Source organism: Nicotiana attenuata, unplaced genomic scaffold, assembly GCF_001879085.1.
Source record: "Nicotiana attenuata strain UT unplaced genomic scaffold, NIATTr2, whole genome shotgun sequence".
NCBI classification, from domain to species: domain Eukaryota; kingdom Viridiplantae; phylum Streptophyta; class Magnoliopsida; order Solanales; family Solanaceae; genus Nicotiana; species Nicotiana attenuata.
In genome coordinates, this window is record NW_017670253.1 from 673,435 (window position 1) to 685,873 (window position 12,439).

General features: G+C 41.4%; 1 long non-coding RNA gene across 1 annotated transcript; it reads left to right on the forward strand.

Moving 5' to 3' along the window:
- Window positions 1-469: 469 nt before the first annotated feature.
- On the forward strand, window positions 470-11,630 carry LOC109236725. Its single transcript, XR_002069535.1, has 4 exons — window positions 470-906; window positions 10,030-10,088; window positions 10,619-10,733; window positions 11,087-11,630. It is a non-coding gene; the product is annotated as an uncharacterized LOC109236725 (long non-coding RNA).
- Window positions 11,631-12,439: the final 809 nt, after the last annotated feature.

Consider the following 12,439-nt stretch of genomic DNA (forward strand, 5'->3'; position numbering starts at 1 on the left):
TTTTATTTAAATCATGGAAATACCAAAAGTACATTGCATTTTCATTTAGGCCTTACTTTTACATTTTTAGGATTAATCGATAGTTACATATTTTATCAAAATCGAAAATCACAAAAAATGCTTCATTTTTACACTTTTTCCTTTTATTGATTTTTTCCTCTTTTAATTTAGGATTAAGTAGTTTTTATAAATTTTATAATTAGTTAATTAGTTTAATTTCACATTTATAGATAATATAGAATTTTAATTTCTAGGATTTATAATTAAAAAAAAAGAAAAGGAAATAAGGAGTTTATTTAATTGGGTTTAAATTCGGAACTTGGGCCATTTTAAAGTCAAAATCAGCCCAAATAAATGGCACCAAAATCTGTCCAACCCAAGCCCAATCTCCCTACCCAAATACCCATTACCCTTTACCCTACCACCTACCTATAAAAAGACAATTTTGGAAACTAAAAAGGGAATCTTAGACCCTACACAAAAAAGAAACGGCGCCCCCTCCCATGGCCATTCTCTGAAAAAGATGAGACCCCCCTCTCTCTCGATAGCAACGGCGCCCATTTCTAAAAAGAGAAAAAAAACACAAGAAATCTCCCTCTCTCTGAACAAAAACAAATGAACACCCTCCCCTTCTTCTTCTCCAATTCCCTTCTTCTACACCCATTTAGCAGCTCCATCTTCTCTAAAAAAAACGAACAACCCATGAAACTTCACTCAAGATTCGAACAGAAAAGAGGGAGATAAGCTAGGAGTTTTGGTTTTTAGATATAAAAATACCAATAAATCACAGAGAACTTGCAAAAAGAAAAATTATAGCTGCATTTTTTTTGGTTATTGCTGCGTTCTTCTTGTTGAATCTGCTTCTGCTGGTTTCCGGTTTTCTCCCTTTTGTTATCATGGGTTGAGGTATTTGTCTCAATTCAAGAAATGTAATTACTGATTTTACCTTTTCTATGCTAAGGATTATCGTTGAAATAAGTAGCCTGAACCCAAGGAATAGTATTTGCTCTCTAGATTACACAGTGATTATTCTGTTCCTTAAGTTTGCAAATAATTTTCGTTATGTTCTTTCTCTTATCTCTTTAGCCGTGAGTTAGTTTAAGATATGGCTTAGGTTTGTTAAATTTGTCTTGTTTTGAATTTTGGGGATAGTGACATTACCTGAAGATATTGCATGATATATATCATATTTGCATTTAATAGTTTTCGGTCCTTCGATTAATTTTTGTTGTGTTTGATGGGGATTCTTGTTAACAGGCACAAAAGTTTGTTATAGATCAATACCCTTAAAATTGTATTAGGAATATGGGGAATTGATTCGCAAGTATAAATTTGGATTTCAAATTAGGTGGCGAGTTCAAATTAAAAAGGTCCTCCCTTTTGTTTGAATTCAGACTTGAATTTGAGGTTGGAATTTATAGATGTAAATCAATTAGCCCATTAGAGACAAATAATTAAATAGAAAATCTTAGTTGCTCTAAGTCGACCTTTAAGTAATAAAAGTGAGATGAGCCTCGCCAAACAAAAATGCATAAATTGCGGGCCCCTCATTAAATACTATATTAAAATATTTTAGAGATTCGGGACATGCCATTTAGCGAATTTTCATGGTTTCCCGCAAAGTTAATAAGACGCTAGCCACTTTAGGCGCGCTTTTAATAATATTACTTTTCTAAACTCGGGTGTGCTTTTCATGCAACCCAAATCCAAATCCCAAAACGTTGAATAAGAGGTGTTGAGGATCCGGGTGCATTTCATGTGACGTGATCCAAAAACACGCTCTTAAACGGCGTTCACTTTCGTAAAAACAAGATAACTAAAAGCGGTAAATAATCTTAAAATTGCACTATAGGTTGGAACATGCAAAAAATTAGATTTTTAGCCATTTAAAATAATTTAAGCGACCGTGCTAGAACCACGGGATCCGCGGGTGCCTAACACCTTCCCTCGGGTCAACAGAATTCCTTATTCAGAATTTCTGGTTCATAGACTCCAATTGGGAAGTCGAAATTTTTCTCGATTTGGGATTCAATTTAAACCGGTGACTTGGGACACCAAAAGCCAAATCCTATCCCAAGTGGCGACTCTAAAAAAAAAAAGAAATAAATGATCCCATTTCGAATAATGTCACTTTAAATGGAAAAACTCCCTTATACATTTATCCTTTGGGGTAGGTGTGTAAAAAAGGAGGTGTGATATCTAGGTTACTAGCCCCTTCTTTGCACAAGTCTTTGCTCTCACCCGATTACTCCCACTAGGTTCTAGGGTTTAGTAGACATGCATGCACAATTTTAACCACTATTTTCAAGAGCCAATGCATGAGACTGCCTCCCCTTAGATTAAACCAGAATTTAAATGAAAATAGTTAGGGATTTTACCTGCAGGAATGGGGATGAAGATAATTGCTTTGAAATTTCCCCGCCCGGATAGTTTTCAAGGATCAAATTTGAAGAAGGTGGCTTTCTCTCTCAAGAACCCTCTCTCCCTCTCTCTTATTTGTTCAGAAGCTTGTTAAAAATGAGGGGGTTGGGGTGTTTTATTAAAAAGGGGTCGGGGTTAAAATTTAGAAAAGAAAAAGAAAAGGAAAAAAAGAAGCCGAGCAAGATCTGCGATCGCATTCTGCGATCGCAGAGTTGAAATGCGGTCCGCAGATTGGACCGCAGAATTGCCCCCAAAACTCTGAGCATTTTGTTTGGGTCTGCGACAGGAATGCGGTCCGCATTCATGTTCTCCGGTCACATAGTGCACCGCAGAACTGACATTCACAAAATTCAAAGGAGAATATGCGACGACTATGCGGTCCGCATATTCGTTATGCGATCGCATAATAGACCGCATTTTCAACATTAATTTTGACAACTCTACTGTTCCACTCTGCGGTAAAAATGCGTTCCGCATATCAATTATGCGGTCGCATTTTGGACCGCATCTTGACCTCAAGTTTTAACCAAACCACTGTTTCGTTATGCGGTGGTAATGCGGTCCGCATTTTGGATCTGCGACCGCATTCTGGGCCGCATAATGGCATTTTTCTGGAAATTGATTCTTTTAAGTTTTAAAAGCTTAGATAAATACCAAGGGTCCGAACCGCGGCGAGCACATTCCTAACACGTGTTCGAAGCCGACACCACAAGATTCTGGTTTATGAGCCAAAAATTTTACGGGGCCTCACATCCTCCCCCACTTAAAATCATTCGTCCCCGAATGAGGACCTGTTTCAAGCTTTTTAGTATATTCGAAGATCATTTGGTTTTGAAAACATGTTATGCAGATTCCTACACCTTTCACTATTTCCTAAATTTTTAGAAAATTTTTGCCAGTGTTTCCTTTGTAATTAGAACATCTCCACCTGACAGAGGGCCCCCAAAACATAATTCTGAGCACCAATACACAATTTCAACTACCCTTACAGCTAGTATACAAATCCTTACCTTAACAAATGCATACATTTGATCACTCGATATGCTTTGCTTATGAATCAGTTATTTCAATGAGTTTCACATAATTTAGCCATTTCAACACACTACAAGCATACAAGTAATTCATTACCAACTTATACCACCATTAATTGATTACTTATCACAAGAGTCTTTTAAAATTTCATTTACCAAAGAAATGTTCACATGACTTTAAACAATCCCTACATCTATAAGTCTTGCACAACTAGAGGAACTTCACTAGCACTTAGGAAGGAATCAACTTGGACACAATGGTAATTGTTTTAGAGATAGGAAGGTCACATAATTTCTTCTAGACTTGATCGAATAGATAGGGATATTTCTCTTTCATTTCTTTCTCCGCTTCCCACGTATCTTCCTCGACTTTTTGACTTCGCCACAAGACCTTAACCGAGACAACTTCCTTATTTCTCAACCTACGGACTTGTCTATCAAGAATGGCAAACGGAACCTCTTCATACGACAGCTCTTCACTAACCTTGATAGTCTCGACTGGCACGATGGTGGACGGATCTCCAACCACTTTCTTCAACATGGACACATGGAACACCGGATGCACTAATGACATTTCGGGAGGCAATTCCAACCTATAGGCCACCTGCCCTATCCTTTGAACGATCTGATAAGGCCTGACATACCTAGGACTCAACTTACCTTTCTTTCCGAAGCGCATGATCCCCTTCATAGGGGATACCCTCAAGAACACCCAATCGCCAACTTGAAATTCCAATTCCCTCCGACGAACGTCCGCATAAGACTTTTGGCGACTCTGAGCAGTCTTCATCCTTTCCTGAATGATTTTAACTTTCTCCATAGCCTGGTGCACAAGATCTTGCCCTATCAGTTCTGCTTCACCCACTTTGAACAACCCAATCGGAGACCTACACCTTCTTCCATACAATGCTTCAAATGGGGCCATCTGGATGCTGGCATGAAAGCTGTTATTGTAAGCAAATTTTATAAGCGGCAAGTGATCATCCCAGTTACCTTTGAAGTCCAAGACACAAGCTCGCAACATATCTTCAAGCGTTTGAATAGTCCGCTCGGCCTGACCGTCAGTCTGTGGATGGAAAGCTGTGCTAAGATTCACTTGAGTACCCAAACCTTGCTGAAATTTCTTCCAAAAATTAGCTGTGAACTGGGTCCCTCGATCTGAGATAATAGAAAGTGGAGTGCCATGAAGCCTTACTATCTCCTTGATATACAGCTTGGCATATTGTTCAGCAGTATCACTGGACTTGACCGGCAAGAAGTGAGCTGATTTGGTGAGTCGATCCACTATTACCCAAATTGAGTCGAATTTGTGCTGAGTGCGAGGTAACCCCACCACGAAATCCATGTTAATCATCTCCCATTTCCACATCGGTATTTCCATAAGCTGAGTTAGCCCGCTCGGCCGCTGATGCTCGGCCTTCACTTGCTGACAATTTGAACACTTAGATACAAAGTCCGCCACACCCCTCTTCATGCCGTTCCACCAATAAACCTCCTTGAGATAATGATACATTTTCGTAGAACCTGGATGCATGGAATACCTGGAATTATGAGCCTCTACCATCACCCTCTCCGGAAGCCTATCCACATCCGGAACACATAACCTACCTTGACACCGCAAAACACCATCTTCGCTGCCAAGTGAAAATGCCGAAGTCTTGTTATTCAAAACTGCTTCCTTTATCTCAGCCAATGCTGGATCACTAAACTGCTTTTCCTTGACTTCCGCTACAAGTGACGATTCTGCTCCATTATGCACCATGATGTTCCCCTTATCTGATGCCGAAATGCCAACCCCTAAACTGGCCAATTGATAAACCTCCCGACCCAAGGGCCTTCGATCCACTCCCAAATGAGCCAAACTACCCATGGATTTTCGACTGAGAGCGTCGGCCACCACGTTCGCCTTCCCTAGATGGTATAAAATGTTCATGTCATAATCCTTGAGCAGTTCTAACCACTGCCGCTGCCTTAAATTCAATTCTTTCTGCTTGAATAAGTACTGGAGGCTCTTGTGGTCTGAAAACACATCTACATGAACCCCATAAAGATAATGCCGCCATATTTTCAAAGCAAATACAACTGCTGCAAGCTCCAAATCATACATCGGGTAGTTCTTCTCGTGATTCTTGAGTTGTCTTGAGGCATATGCTATAACCTTCCCATGCTGCATCAATACACACCCCAAACCAACCCTGGAGGCATCACAATAAACCACAAACCCTTTCGTTCCTTCCGGCAAGGCCAATACCGGTGCCGAGGTCAACCTGGTCTTCAATTCTTTAAAACTTTTCTCACAAGCGTCGGACCATTGGAACTTAACTGCTTTCTGCATCAATTTGGTCAATAGGGAGGCGAGGGTAGAGAACCCCTCCACAAACCTCCGGTAGTACCCTGCTAAACCCAAGAAGCCACGAATCTCCGTTGGAGTGGTAGGTCTGGGCCAATTCTTTACTGCCGCAACCTTCTGAGGGTCAACCATAACTCCTTCCCTGGAAACAACATGACCCAAGAACGTGACAGATTCAAGCCAGAATTCACATTTTGAAAATTTCGCATATAATTGGTGCTGATGAAGAGTCTACAAAACTGCCCTGAGGTGATAGGCATGATCCTCCCGACTCCGCGAATACACAAGGATGTCGTCAATGAAAACAATCACGAAGGAGTCTAGAAACGGCTTGAAGACCCGATTCATAAGATCCATAAAAGCTGCTGGGGCATTTGTTAGCCCGAAAGACATCACCATAAATTCAAAGTGCCCATAACGTGTCCTGAAAGCTGTTTTTGGAATGTCTTGTTCCCTTATCTTCAATTGATGATACCCGGACCTCAAGTCGATCTTTGAGAAACACATAGCACCTTGTAATTGGTCAAATAAGTCATCTATCCTTGGCAGGGGATACTTGTTCTTGATTGTAACTTTGTTAAGTTGCCGGTAGTCAATACACATCCGTAGTGATCCATCCTTCTTTCTTACGAACAAGACCGATGCGCCCCATGGCGACACACTTGGCCGGATGAAACCCTTCTCTAACAAATCCTTCAATTGCTCCTTTAGCTCTTTCAATTCTGCCGGTGCCATTCTGTAAGGTGGAATCGATACAGGCTGTGTGCCTGGCATCACGTCGATCCCAAAATCAATTTCCCTGTCTGGCGAAATCCCAGGGAGTTCATCTGGAAAGACATTTGGAAATTCATTCACAACTGGTATAGAATCAAGGCTAGGTGCCTCGGCATTGGTGTCTGCAACTCGAACTAGATGATAGATACACCCCTTCTTGATCATTTTTGCGGCCTTAAGGTAGGAAATAAACCGACCACGGGGCACTACATTATCTCCCCTCCATTCGATGATGGGCTCATTAGGAAATTCAAGCCTAATGGTTCTAGTCCTACAATCAAGTTTGGCAAAGCATGAGTAAAGCCAATCCATTCCCATTATTACATCGAAATCCACCATTCCCAACTTGATTAGATCGGCCACGGTATCCCTACCACGCACCATAACAACACAACCTCTATAAACTCGAGCAGCCAAAATTGGCTCACCAACTGGGGTGGATACTGAGAATGGCTCATGAAGCTGCTCCGGTTCTATCCCAAATCTCATAGCAACAAACGGGGTAACATAGGATAAAGTGGAACCAGGATCAATAAGCGCATACACATCATGAGATTGGACAATCAAAATACCTGTAACAACATCTGGAGAAGCCTCTGCAGTCTCACGGCCACTCATAGCATAGAATCGGCTGGGACCTCCCGAACTCTGTATACCACCCCTAGCTGCGCCACGATCTGCGGTTGTTGGGGCACCTCGAGCTAGAGAGGGAGCTGAAGATGTGGCAGCTGCTGGACTGGAGGGCTGAGCCGGGCCCCTACCCGCTCCCTGGCGAGATGCACGACAGTGTCTTTGAATATGGCCCCTCATCCCACATCCATAACATATAGGCAACTCCGTGTAGCAGACCCACGAGTGCATCTTCCCGCACTTGGGGCACGAGGATCTCTGTTGCTGCTGAAACCTCTCCCCTGACCGACCTCGCTGGTGGAATCCCCTGTTGCCCTGACCGGGCCTGAAACGACTCCACTGCTGCTGGCTGGGCCCTGATGGCGGTGCACTGGCTGAAGACTATGCAACAGACTGGGAAGGCCCTGATGATCCTCCCCTAAAAGCTCATCTTCCCCCACCTAGCGACTCTCCCATGTTGCCCGTAGACCGGGCCTTGCTGTTACTTTCTCTCGCCATTCTGTTCTTCAACTTACGGTCCTCTGTGGAGTAGATTTAGGCTTGAATTGGCGAAATTAAAATTTTGGCATTTTTCGGTTCATAGGCGAGATTTTGATATAGGGGTCGAAATGGAATTCCGGGAGTTGCAGTAAGTCCGTTGTGTCGTTTGGGATGTATGTGAAAAATTTCAGGCCATTCGGACAAGGTTTGATAGACTTTTTGATCAAAACGAAATTCGAAAGTTTAGAGTTCTTAGGCATGAATCCGATGTGTTTTGGTTGTTTCGATGTTGTTTGAGGTGTTTTGAAGATTGGTATAAGTTTGGATGGTGGTATATGACTTGTTCACACTTTTGGTTGGGGTCTCGGGGGCCTCGGGGTGATTTCGGATGGTTGACGGAAAGTTTGGAATTGGACATGGCAGCTGAAGCTAAGTGTGCTGTCATAACTGCATCTGCGGTTGAGAGGGCGCAGGTGCGACCCTCGCAGATGCGGAAAGAAAGTCGCAGAAGCGGAATGGGCCAAGGGGAGATGGAACCGCAGAAGCGGCTAAGGAAGCGCACCTGTAGTAGCGTAGGTGCGAGGAAACAACCCAGATGCGGAACCTGGACGTTAAGTGAAAACTGCAGATATGGTGTCTTGGGCCGCCAAAACGGTAGCACAGAAGTGCATTTTGGGCCGCAGGTGCGAAATACCTGGGTCAGAAGGTATAAAGGAATTCCTTCGCGATTTTTGGGTTGTTCTTCACCATTTGTATGCGGGTATGAGCTTGGGGGAGCTATTTGAAGAGGGATTTCAAGGGGATTCCATAGAGGTAAGGTTTTTGGACCCTAAACTCGCTTCTATGGTGTTATTTCACTGATTTGGCTTGGGAATAAATGGAAATTAAGGGTTAAGAATTGGAAAACTAGTGCTGGAGATTGGAGACCTTTGAGCAAGGGTTTGAGGAGTCATTTGTGGTCAGATTTTGATATTTTTGATATGTATGAACTCGTGGGGAGATAAGGAGTCTATTGATATAAATTTTATTGAATTTCGAGATGTGGGCCCGGGGGTCGGGTTGGACCAATTTTGGGATTTTTGGTATAATTTGATTATTTTCGCATGGGCTTCGTTGCCTTAGCTTATTCTAATGTTATGATTCTGATTTGGGTAGATTCGACGCGAGTTGAGGCCGAGGTGAGAGGCAAAGGCGTCACGATAGTATTTCATCTGGTTTGAGGTAAGTAACCATGGTAAATCTGGAACTGAGGGTATAAAACCACGGTATTTCGTATTGATTTGATAAATGAGGTGACGCACATGCTACGTGACGAGTGTGTTGGCGTGCACCAGGAGCGATTGTGACTTGGTTCGTCCCGTGGAGACTATTAAGCTGCGTACTTTATTTGAAATCTTAAGATATCACGTATTTTAGAGATTGATACTATATTATGGGTTGTATGCCATGTTTTAGGGCCTTGTGCCGACCTGTTGAGACCCTTAGGGGCATTTTTACTGTTTTCCTCACTCTATATTTTTGAAAGCATATCCTCAGTCATGTTTTGCCTGTTTATTATTTATACCTGGTTTTTATCACTCTATTTCTTAAAATATGAAAACTGGCTGAGTTTCCCTGATTTCCACTATTATGCCCGAGGGGTTGTGAGGTTAATGACTGAGAGAGGTTGAGGATATATATATATATATATATATATATATATATTTATTATGGATCAGACTGCACGCCGCAGCAATATTATATGTATATATTATGGATCGGGCTGCACACCGCAGCGATATTATATGGATCGGGCTGCACGCCGCAGCGATATATATATTGGATCGGGCTGTGCGCCGCAGTGATATGACGGTTGGGCTGTTGGAGACCCTCCGTAGTCTGTACACCCCCAGTGAGCGTAGTCTACTATAAACTATGGATCGGGTTGCACGCTGTAGCGATTATTATGATTATTACTACTATGAGATATTTTTGAGCCTGAGTGTGAGTACAGTATGACGAGAGTTGAGTCACGAGTGATCGAGAGGCTTGCCCGAGAGGCTATATTTGTGAGTGATACCTTGCCCGAGGAGCCCATTTATGACATTTTTGTTGATTTCACTCTTTTTTTTTTAATGAGCCTCTGTTGAAAAATGCTAAGTAAATGATTTCAATGTATTTCAATTTAAATTGAAGTTTTACGAAGTAACTGGATTTTAAATTGTTAAGTTGACTTGATATTCTGTTGTATACTCTTATATATGATTCTTAACTGCTCGTCACTGCACTCAGACCTTATTTACTTTAGTTACTTACTGAGTTGGCGTACTCACGTTATTCCCTGCACCTTGTGTGCAAATTCAGGTGCCCGAGCAGCAGAGTGAGGGTTCCCAGCATTTTCGGAGCTTATCGGAGACTAGAAGGTAGCTGCAAGGCTTCCGCAGCCTTGCTTTCCTCCTTCCTATCCTTGTTCTTTTCTGCATTTTAGACTTATCATGTATTAGACAGTCGAACTGGTTGTATTTAGAGGCTATAGACTTGTGACACCAGATGGTTGGGTTGTTTTTGGTTTTGTGGATATATTGTCTTTCCGCACATTTCAGTGAATTAATTATTTCCCTTGCAAATTTGAAACTTAATCAGTATTAGCAAAATGGTTTGTTAAAAGGAATTTACTGTGGTTAATTATTTGGGTTGTCTTGCCTAGTATTGTGATAGACGCCATCACGACTTGGGTAATTGGTGTTGTGACAAGTTGGTATCGGAGCCTAGGTTACATTGGTCTCGCGAGTCATGAGCCGGTATGGTAGAGTCTCGCGGATCGGTATGGAAACGTCTGTATTTATCCTCAAGAGGCTACATAACCTTTAGGAAAAACTTCTCATTCTTGAATTCCTGTCGAGCGAATCTGTTGATTCTAGTACTAAATTTCTGTTATTCTATTCTCTCATAGATGGTGAAGACACGTGCTACCGAGCAGGATGGACGACCACGGCATGAGGGCATCAAACTCATCCCACATCTTTCTAAGACTTGAGAAGTAGTCAGTTACAGTCATAATTCATTGGGTAAGTGTATGAACTTCTCTATGCAAATAGAGTATTCACGAGCCATTTACTTTATCAAACCTCTCTTTCAAATCCTCCCAAACTCTATGAGCACTAGACGCATACAATACACAACCTAACAATCCTGGTCTCACAGCATTCATTATCCACGAGAGAACTATAGCATTAACTTTCTCCCACATATCATGAAGCTCAGGCTCAAATTTAGACATAGGAAATCTCCCATCAACATAACCTAGTTTACATTTATCTAGCAAGCCAATTCTCATTGCACGACTCCACAAGTCATAATTGTCTGATCCAGTAAGTTGAAGAGAGATTACGGAGCTACCTGGTGTGTCTGTTGGTTGCAGGTACAAAGGATGATTGTGATCGATGGTAGGAAAAGTAGCAGTTCCAGCAGGGAAATTTGTAGTAGTTGAGGTCGCGCCAACGAGTTCAGCTTCAATTGCCATTGTTGATCTATACATAGCTTCAAAGTAAGAGGCTTACAAACCCTAGCTTCAACCAAATGTTACTCTAGCTCAATTCAGCTCTCAATTGTAGAATTGAAGTAATAGAGAAGACTCGATTTGCTCGCAATTTGCTTAGATTTCAATGGGTGGCTCGGATACCATGTTAGCTGCCATGGAAATGGGATCTAAGATAAGAAGAAGAAGAAGAAGAAGAAGAAGAGTCTAGAAGAAAAGAGGGAATCAGAGAAAGGCTCGATACATTTCTGAATGAAAAAGAAAAACAAATGTACACGTGTCCACTATTTATAACAAACTAAATCACTTCCTTAACTCTAATTAACTCACAAAATATGGTTTAGCATTATATTATAATTAAACTATGGTCAACTATGCTGATTGACAAACTTCAACTAGTTTTGAGTAATTGTGTTTATTGGTCAGTAGGGAATTTCTCAAAGTATTGAATTAAGGATAAGGTATGACTTACTGAATTAAAGGTGTTCAAAATCAACTATTCTTCTTGGATGTAGTGATAAAGTAGTAAGAGAAGCTATTTGTTTTGGTAATCCTTCTTGGTATTATGCTCATTCAGTTCTAACTGTACTTTTTCATGGACCAGAATTTTTTGTTCACGTCTAAGGACGAAAATGCACAACTTAAAACCATAGACTTTGGATTGTCTGATTTCGTGAAGTCAGGTTCGTCCATTTCCCCTCACAATATTAATGCTTTTACTTTGTTCCTCTGGGAACTTCTCCATTAAGAAAAATAATACAAATAAACGAAAAAAGGGAAAATAACGGCCCCTTCATATTATTGAGTAGCACGACATACTTGTGATCAACTCTCATGCTTTATTCTTCTACAGATGAAAGATTTAATGATATTGTTGGCAGTGCATATTATGTAAAACCTGAAGTTCTACATCAATCTTATGTACATAGACTGATGTTTGGGATATATATATATATATATATATATATATATATATATATATATATGTGTGTGTGTGTGTGTGTGTGTGTGTGTTTGTGTGTGTGTTATTGCATAATCCTATGGTGTGGCAGCCGTCCCTTTTGGGCTCGAACAGAGTCTCGGATATTTAGGACCATCCTCAAGGCTGGTCCAAGTTTTAAGGAATAACCTTGGCCTACATTTTCTTCTGAAGCAAAAGACTTTGTGAAACGTTTGCTGAAAGGATCCTCGAAAAAAAAATGACTGCAGCTCAGGCCTTGGGTCAGTTTCTTGTGC